This window comes from Musca autumnalis, unplaced genomic scaffold (genome assembly GCF_047663935.1).
Source record: "Musca autumnalis isolate F117 unplaced genomic scaffold, ASM4766393v1 scaffold_2, whole genome shotgun sequence".
In the NCBI taxonomy this organism is placed as follows: Eukaryota; Metazoa; Arthropoda; class Insecta; order Diptera; family Muscidae; genus Musca; species Musca autumnalis.
Genome location: NW_027411755.1, coordinates 35890184 through 35898747, shown reverse-complemented (window position 1 = coordinate 35898747; position 8564 = coordinate 35890184).

The window sequence follows — 8564 nt, the reverse complement described above, 5'->3', positions numbered from 1 at the left end:
TTAAAGATTTTTATGAGGACCCAAAGAGGACAATAAACGTGGATTTTTTAAAGATTTTTATGAGGACCCAAAGAGGACAATAAACGTGGATTTTTTAAAGATTTTTATGAGGACCCAAAGAGGACAATATACGTGGATTTTTTAAAGATTTTTATGAGAACCCAAAGAGGACAATAAACGTGGATTTTTTAAAGATTTTTATGAGGACCCAAAGAGGACAATAAACGTGGATTTTTTAAAGATTTTTATGAGGACCCAAAGAGGACAATAAACGTGGATTTTTTAAAGATTTTTATGAGGACCCAAAGAGGACAATAAACGTGGATTTTTTTAAAGATTTTTATGAGGACCCAAAGAGGACAATAAACGTGGATTTTTTAAAGATTTTTATGAGGACCCAAAGAGGACAATAAACGTGGATTTTTTAAAGATTTTTATGAGGACCCAAAGAGGACAATAAAGGTGTATTTGAAAAAATTTATTTTTCAAAACATGGATTTTTGAAATAATATTTTTTCAAAAAGTGGTTTAAAAAAAAATCAAAATGAACATTTTATTAAGAAAATTTTCAACGATGTGTATTTAAAAAAATCAATGACAGGATTTTTTAAAAAATATTTTTCAATGACGAGAATTTTTTAAAAAAATATTTTTGAATGACTCGGAAAAATTGAAGAAATGTTTTCCAATGATGTGGATTTTTAAAAAAAATATTTTTCTATGACGTGGATTCTATATAATATATTTTTCAATGTTTTTCATGGATTTTTTTAAAAATATTTTTCAGTGAAGTGGAGTTGTTTAAAAATATATTTCAATGACGTGGAGTTTTTCATAAAATATTTTTCAATAACGTGGATTTTTTAAAAATGTCTTTCAATAACATGGATTTTTTAAAATACATTTTTCAATAACGTGGATTTTTTAAAACTATTTTTCAATGACGTGGATTTTTTAAAAAATATTTTTCAATGACGTAGATTTTTAAAAAAATATTTTTCAATGATGTTAAATTTTTAAAAAATATTTTTTAATGGAGTGAATTTTTTAAAAATATTTTTCTATGACGTGGATATTTCAAATAATATTTTTCAATGACGTTGATTTTTTAAAGAAAACCACCACTAGCACTAATCTATAAGAATTAAAATAAAGAATTAATATATTCTATAATATCTATAAGAATTAAAATATTCTCATTGTGCTAGCTTTGATCAAAAATAAAAATAAATAAATAAATAAATAAAATAAATTTGTCAGTGACCTGTATTTTTTAAAAAATATTTGTCCAATGACCTGGATTTTTTAAACAATATTTTTCAGTGACCCGAATTTTTTAAAGAATATTATTTAGTGACCTGAATTTTTTAAAAATATTTTTCAGTGATGTGGATTTTTGTTTAAAATATTTTTCAATGACGTTGATTTTTTTAAAAAATATTTTTCAATGACGTGGATTTTTTAAAAATATTTTTCAATGACGTGGAGTTTTTAAAAATATTTTTCAATGACGTGGTTTTTTTAAAAAATATTTTTTAATGACGTGGTTTTTTTAAAAAATATTTTTCAATGTCTTGGATTTTTTTTAAAAATATTTATCAATGACGTGGATTCTATAAAAATATTTCTCAATGACGTGGATTCAATAAAAAATATTTTTCAATGGCACGGATTTTTTTTTAAATATTTTTCATTGACATGCATTTTTTTAAAAATATTTTCAGTGACGTGAAGTTTTTTTTCATATTTTTCAGTGACGTGGATTTTTTACAAAATATTTTTCAATGACGTGGATTTAAAAAAAATCGATTACGTGGATTTTTTAAAAAATATTTTTCAATGACGTGGATTTTTTAAGAAATATTTTTCAATGACGTTGATTTTTTAAAAAATATGTTTCAATGATGTTGGTTTTTAAAAAATATTTTTCATTGACGTTGATTTTTTTAAAAAATATTTTTCAATGACGTGGATTTTTTAAGAAATAATTTTCAATGACTTGGCTTTTTTAAAAAATATTTTTCAATGACGTAAATTTTTTAAAAAATATGTTTCAATGACGAGGCATTTTTAAAAAATATTTGTCAATGACGTGGAATTTTTAAAAAATGTTTTTCAATTCTATAAAAAATATTTTTCAATGACGTGAATTTTTTAAAAAATATTTTTCAATGACGTGCATTCTATAAAAAATTATTTTCAATGACATGGATTTTTTTTTTTTTTTTTTGTGTGGATATTATGACCGTGTTTATTTATTAATATAAAAATATTTTTCAATGACATGGATTTTTTTTAAAAATATTTTTCAATGACATGGATTTTTTAAAAAATATTTTTCAAAGACGTGGATTTTTAAAAAAAAAAATTTTCAATGATTTGGATTTTTAAAAAAATATTTTTCAATGATTTGGATTTTTAAAAAAATATTTTTCAATGACGTGGTATTTAAAAAAAAAAAAATTTCAACGACGTGGATATTTTAAAAAATATTTTTCAATAATGTGGGTTTTCTAAAAAAAATAATTTTCAATGACGTGGATCATTTACAAAATAATTTTCAATTTTAAAAAATATTTTTCAATGACGTGGATTTTTTAAAAAATATTTTCAATGACGCGGATTTTTTAAAGAATACTTTTCAGTGACCTGGACTTTTAAAAAAATATTTTACAAAGACCTGGATTTTTTAAAAAATATTTTTCAATGACCCGAATTTTTTAAAAATATTTTTCAGTGATGTTGATTTTTGTTTAAAATATTTTTCAATGACGTGGATTTTTTACAAAATATTCTTCAATGTCGTGGATTTTTTTTTTTTAAATATTTATCAATGAAGTGGATTCTTTAGAAATATTTCTCAATGACGTGGATTCTATAAAAAATTTGAAAAATATTTTTAGTGACGTGGAGTTTTTTTTAAATATTTTTCAGTGAAGTGGATTTTTTTCAAAATATTTTTCAATTACGTGGATTTAAAAAAAAATCGATTACGTGGATTTTTTAAAACATATTTTTTACTGACGTGGATTTTTTAAAAAATATTTTTCAATGACGTTGATTTTTTTAAAAATATTTTTCAATGACGTGGATTTTTTACAAAATATTTTCAATGACGTGGATTTTTTTAAAAATATTTTCAATGACGTGGATTTTTTAAAAAATATTTTCAATGATGTTGATTTTTTAAAAAAATATTTTTCAATGACGTGGATTTTTTACAAAATATTTTCAATGACGTGGATTTTTTTAAAAATATTTTCAATGACGTGGATTTTTTTAAAAATATTTTCAATGACGTCGATTTTTTAAAAAATATTTTCAATCATGTTGATTAATTTGATTTTTTAAAAAAATATTTTTCAATGACGCGGATTTTTTACAAAATATTTTCAATGACGCGGATTTTTTACAAAATATTTTCAATGACGTGGGTTTTTTTAAAAATATTTTCAATGACGTGGATTTTTTAAAAGTACTTTTCTATGACGTGCATATTTTAAATAATATGTTTTCAGTGACCTGTATTTATAAAAAATTTTTTCCAACGACCTGGATTTTTCAAACAATATTTTTCAATGACCCGAATTTTTAAAAGAATATTTTTCAATGACCCGATTTTTTTAAAGAATATTTCTCAATGACCCGATTTTTTTAAAGAATATTTTTCAGTGACCTGGATTTTTTAAAAATATTTTTCAGTGATGTGGATTTTTGTTTAAAATATTTTTTAATGACGTGGATTTTTTAAAAAATATTTTTCCCTGACGTTGATTTTTTAAAAATATTTTTCAATGGTTTTTTTAAAAAATATTTTTCAATGGACGTGGAATTTTTAAAAAATGTTTTTCAATTCTATAAAAAATATTTTTCAATGACGTGAATTTTTTAAAAAATATTTTTCAATGACGTGCATTCTATAAAAAATTATTTTCAATGACATGGATTTTTTTTTTTTTTTGTGTGGATATTATGACCGTGTTTATTTATTAATATAAAAATATTTTTCAATGACATGGATTTTTTTTAAAAATATTTTTCAATGACATGGATTTTTTAAAAAATATTTTTCAAAGACGTGGATTTTTTAAAAAAAAAAAATTTTCAATGATTTGGATTTTTAAAAAAATATTTTTCAATGATTTGGATTTTTAAAAAAATATTTTTCAATGACGTGGTATTTAAAAAAAAAAAAATTCAACGACGTGGATATTTTAAAAAATATTTTTCAATAATGTGGGTTTTCTAAAAAAATAATTTTCAATGACGTGGATCATTTACAAAATAATTTTCAATTTTAAAAAATATTTTTCAATGACGTGGATTTTTTAAAAAATATTTTCAATGACGCGGATTTTTTAAAGAATACTTTTCAGTGACCTGGACTTTTAAAAAAATATTTTACAAAGACCTGGATTTTTTAAAAAATATTTTTCAATGACCCGAATTTTTTAAAAATATTTTTCAGTGATGTTGATTTTTGTTTAAAATATTTTTCAATGACGTGGATTTTTTACAAAATATTCTTCAATGTCGTGGATTTTTTTTTTTAAATATTTATCAATGAAGTGGATTCTTTAGAAATATTTCTCAATGACGTGGATTCTATAAAAAATTTGAAAAATATTTTTAGTGACGTGGAGTTTTTTTTAAATATTTTTCAGTGAAGTGGATTTTTTTCAAAATATTTTTCAATTACGTGGATTTAAAAAAAAATCGATTACGTGGATTTTTTAAAACATATTTTTTACTGACGTGGATTTTTTAAAAAATATTTTTCAATGACGTTGATTTTTTTAAAAATATTTTTCAATGACGTGGATTTTTTACAAAATATTTTCAATGACGTGGATTTTTTTAAAAATATTTTCAATGACGTGGATTTTTTAAAAAATATTTTCAATGATGTTGATTTTTTAAAAAAATATTTTTCAATGACGTGGATTTTTTACAAAATATTTTCAATGACGTGGATTTTTTTAAAAATATTTTCAATGACGTGGATTTTTTTAAAAATATTTTCAATGACGTCGATTTTTTAAAAAATATTTTCAATCATGTTGATTAATTTGATTTTTTAAAAAAATATTTTTCAATGACGCGGATTTTTTACAAAATATTTTCAATGACGCGGATTTTTTACAAAATATTTTCAATGACGTGGGTTTTTTTAAAAATATTTTCAATGACGTGGATTTTTTAAAAATACTTTTCTATGACGTGCATATTTTAAATAATATGTTTTCAGTGACCTGTATTTATAAAAAATTTTTTCCAACGACCTGGATTTTTCAAACAATATTTTTCAATGACCCGAATTTTTAAAAGAATATTTTTCAATGACCCGATTTTTTTAAAGAATATTTCTCAATGACCCGATTTTTTTAAAGAATATTTTTCAGTGACCTGGATTTTTTAAAAATATTTTTCAGTGATGTGGATTTTTGTTTAAAATATTTTTTAATGACGTGGATTTTTTAAAAAATATTTTTCCCTGACGTTGATTTTTTAAAAATATTTTTCAATGGTTTTTTTAAAAAATATTTTTCAATGGCACAGATTTTTTAAATATGTTTCAATGACGTGGTTTTTTTAAAAATATTTTTAAATGATGTGGATTTTGTTTTAAATATTTTTCGGTGTTGTGGATTTTTAAATTTTTTTTTGAATTACGTGGATTCCATAAATAATATTTTGCAATGACATGGTTTTTTTAATATTTATTTTTGGATTTTTAAAAAATATTTTTCAATGACGTGGATTTTTAAAAAAATATTTTTTAATGACGTGGATTTTTAAAAAATATTTATCAATGACTTGGAGTTTTTAAAAAAATATTTTTCAATGACATGGATTTTTTAAAAAATATTTTGCAATGACCTGGATTTTTTAAAAAATATTTTTCAATTAGGTGGATTTTTTTAAAAAATATTTTTCAATTACGTGGATTTTTTTAAGAAGTAATTTTCAAAACTTGCAGTTTTAAAATATTTGTTCCAAACGTAGATCTTCCATTTCATTTAAAATTCTCCTATTTCTACTCTTTTTTTAATTTTTTCCATCGTTCTCAAGTGAAATCAATTGCATACAACATTAAATTTCAAGCCTTTCGCTGATTTCCAGCAGACAACCCAAAGACATGTGTAAGTAATTTTTTCCATCATCGTTTCTGTTATATTTTTTAACATGGTTTACAAGCAATTGCTTTTTACTTGCATCATTTACAATGGTTAAAGGATGTTTCCTTTTTGCTGTTTACTTCAGGTTATCGCCGAAGACGGCAACACCACACAAACTTCAAGAAGAATATGTAACAAACACACACACACACTCACATGCGGCAAATGTTTGTCATCCGTTACTGCTGGAAGCAAACACAACATGTCCTTGTAATGTCACATATGTATTAAGAAAGACGACATCTTCAGAAGCTCAAGTTGCCCTGTGTGAACGAAGAGGACAAATGGTTAACAAGGTCTTTGCTTCTCAATAAAAGCGATGAGGGTTTTTTTGAGCGAAGAAGTGTATATGCATTGAATGATGGTAATATGGAAGATGCTGAGAGAGAAGTGAATTGAAATGGTAAGTGTAAACTTTTGAATGTGCCATAACGAATGATAAATAACATAATTTAAAGCAAATATATTTTTTGGATTGTCTGTGGTCTATTGAGGTTTGCGGCGTATTGTTGATGATGGCATACACATTTATTGACTAACATATTTAGATTGTTCATATATTTATTTGAGGGTTTTTCTTCGATCTTTAAATTGTTGCATTAAGAGGACTCAAAAAAGACAATAAACGTAGATTTTTTAAAGATTTTTACGAGGACCCAAAGAGGATAAAAAGGTGCATTTTTTTAAAGATTTTTATCAATACCCAAAAGGACAATAAACGTGGACTTTTTAAAGATTTACGAGGACTCAAAAAGGACAATAAGGGTTGATTTTTTCAATATTTTTCACGAGAACCCAAAGAAGACAATAAACATGGATTTTTTAAAGATTTTTACGAGGACCCAAAACCAACAATAAACGTGGATTTTTCAAAAATTTTTAAGCCGACCCAAAAAGGACAATAAAAATAGATGTTTAAAGATCTTTTCGAGGACCCAAGAATGACAAAAAACGTGGATTTTTTCAATAATTTTCACGAAAACCCAAAGAAGACAATAAACATAGATTTTTTAACGATTTTTACGAGGACCCAAAAGGAATAACATACATGAATTTTTTTAAAAAAATTTACGAGGACCCAAAACAAACAATAAGATTTTTACGAGGACCCAAAAAGGACAATAAACCGGAATTTTTTGAAGATTTTTACGAGGATCAAAAAGGACAATGTGGATTTTTAAATATTTATTTGAGCACTCAAAACTGACAATAATCGTGTATTTTTTAAAGATTTTTACGAGGACGCAAGAAGAAAAAAATAGGTGGATTTTTTATGCAGTTTTACGAGGACCCAAAAATGACATTTAAAGTGTATTTTCATTTTTTTTTTTAATTTTTAAAGTACATTTTTTCAATAAACAAATTAAAGAAAAATATTTTTTTAAAAACCATCAATAAACGTAGATTTTAAAATATATTTTTTCAATAAACAGCAATTTTAATGCCCTTTAAAAGTGTATTTTCAATTTTTTTTTAATTTTTAAAGTACCTTTTTTCAATAAACAAGCAATTTAAAAAAATAGTTTTTTTTAAACTTCAATAAACGTGAATTTTAAAATATATTTTTTCAATAAACAGAAATTAAAAAAAATTTTCAATAAACGTGGATTTTTTAAAATACATTCTTTTCGATGAACAGGAATTAAAAAAAAATATTTTTTCAATACACGTGGATTTTTTAAAATATATTGTTTCAATAAACAGGAATTTTTTAAAAATATATTTCAATAAACACCAAAAAAAAATATTTTTTTAATAAACGGAAATATTTCAAAAAAAATTTTGCAATAAACGTGGATTTTGAAAGTATATCTTTTCGATAAACAAGAATATTTAAAAAAATATTTTTTCAATATACTTAGATTTCTTAAATATATTTGTTCAATGAACAGGATTTTTTTAAAACATATTTTTTTTCAATAAACCAGAATTATTTAAACATAATTTTTTCAATAAACTGAAAATTTTTAAAACATATTTTTCCATTAACAGGAAACTTTTAAAGCATATTTTTCAATAAACAGGAATTTTGTAAAAATATATTTTTTCAAAAAACGTGGATTTTTCAAAACTTGTTTTTCAAAATTGTTTCTCAATATACGTGGATTTAAAAAAAACTTCCAACAACGTGGATTTTTTAAAAAACCATTTTTCCCTAGTCGTGGTGTAAAATATTTTTTCAATAAATCTGGATTTTTTAAAAAATATTTTTTTTTTTCAATAAACCTGGATTTTTTAAAAAATATTTTTTCAATAAATCTGGATTTTTACAATTTTTAAAAGATTTTTTAAAAAACAATTTTTTACTAAAAATACTTTTTCAATAAACATGGATGTGTAAAAAATTATTTTTTTCGACATACCTGTATGCCTATTCTGTAACTT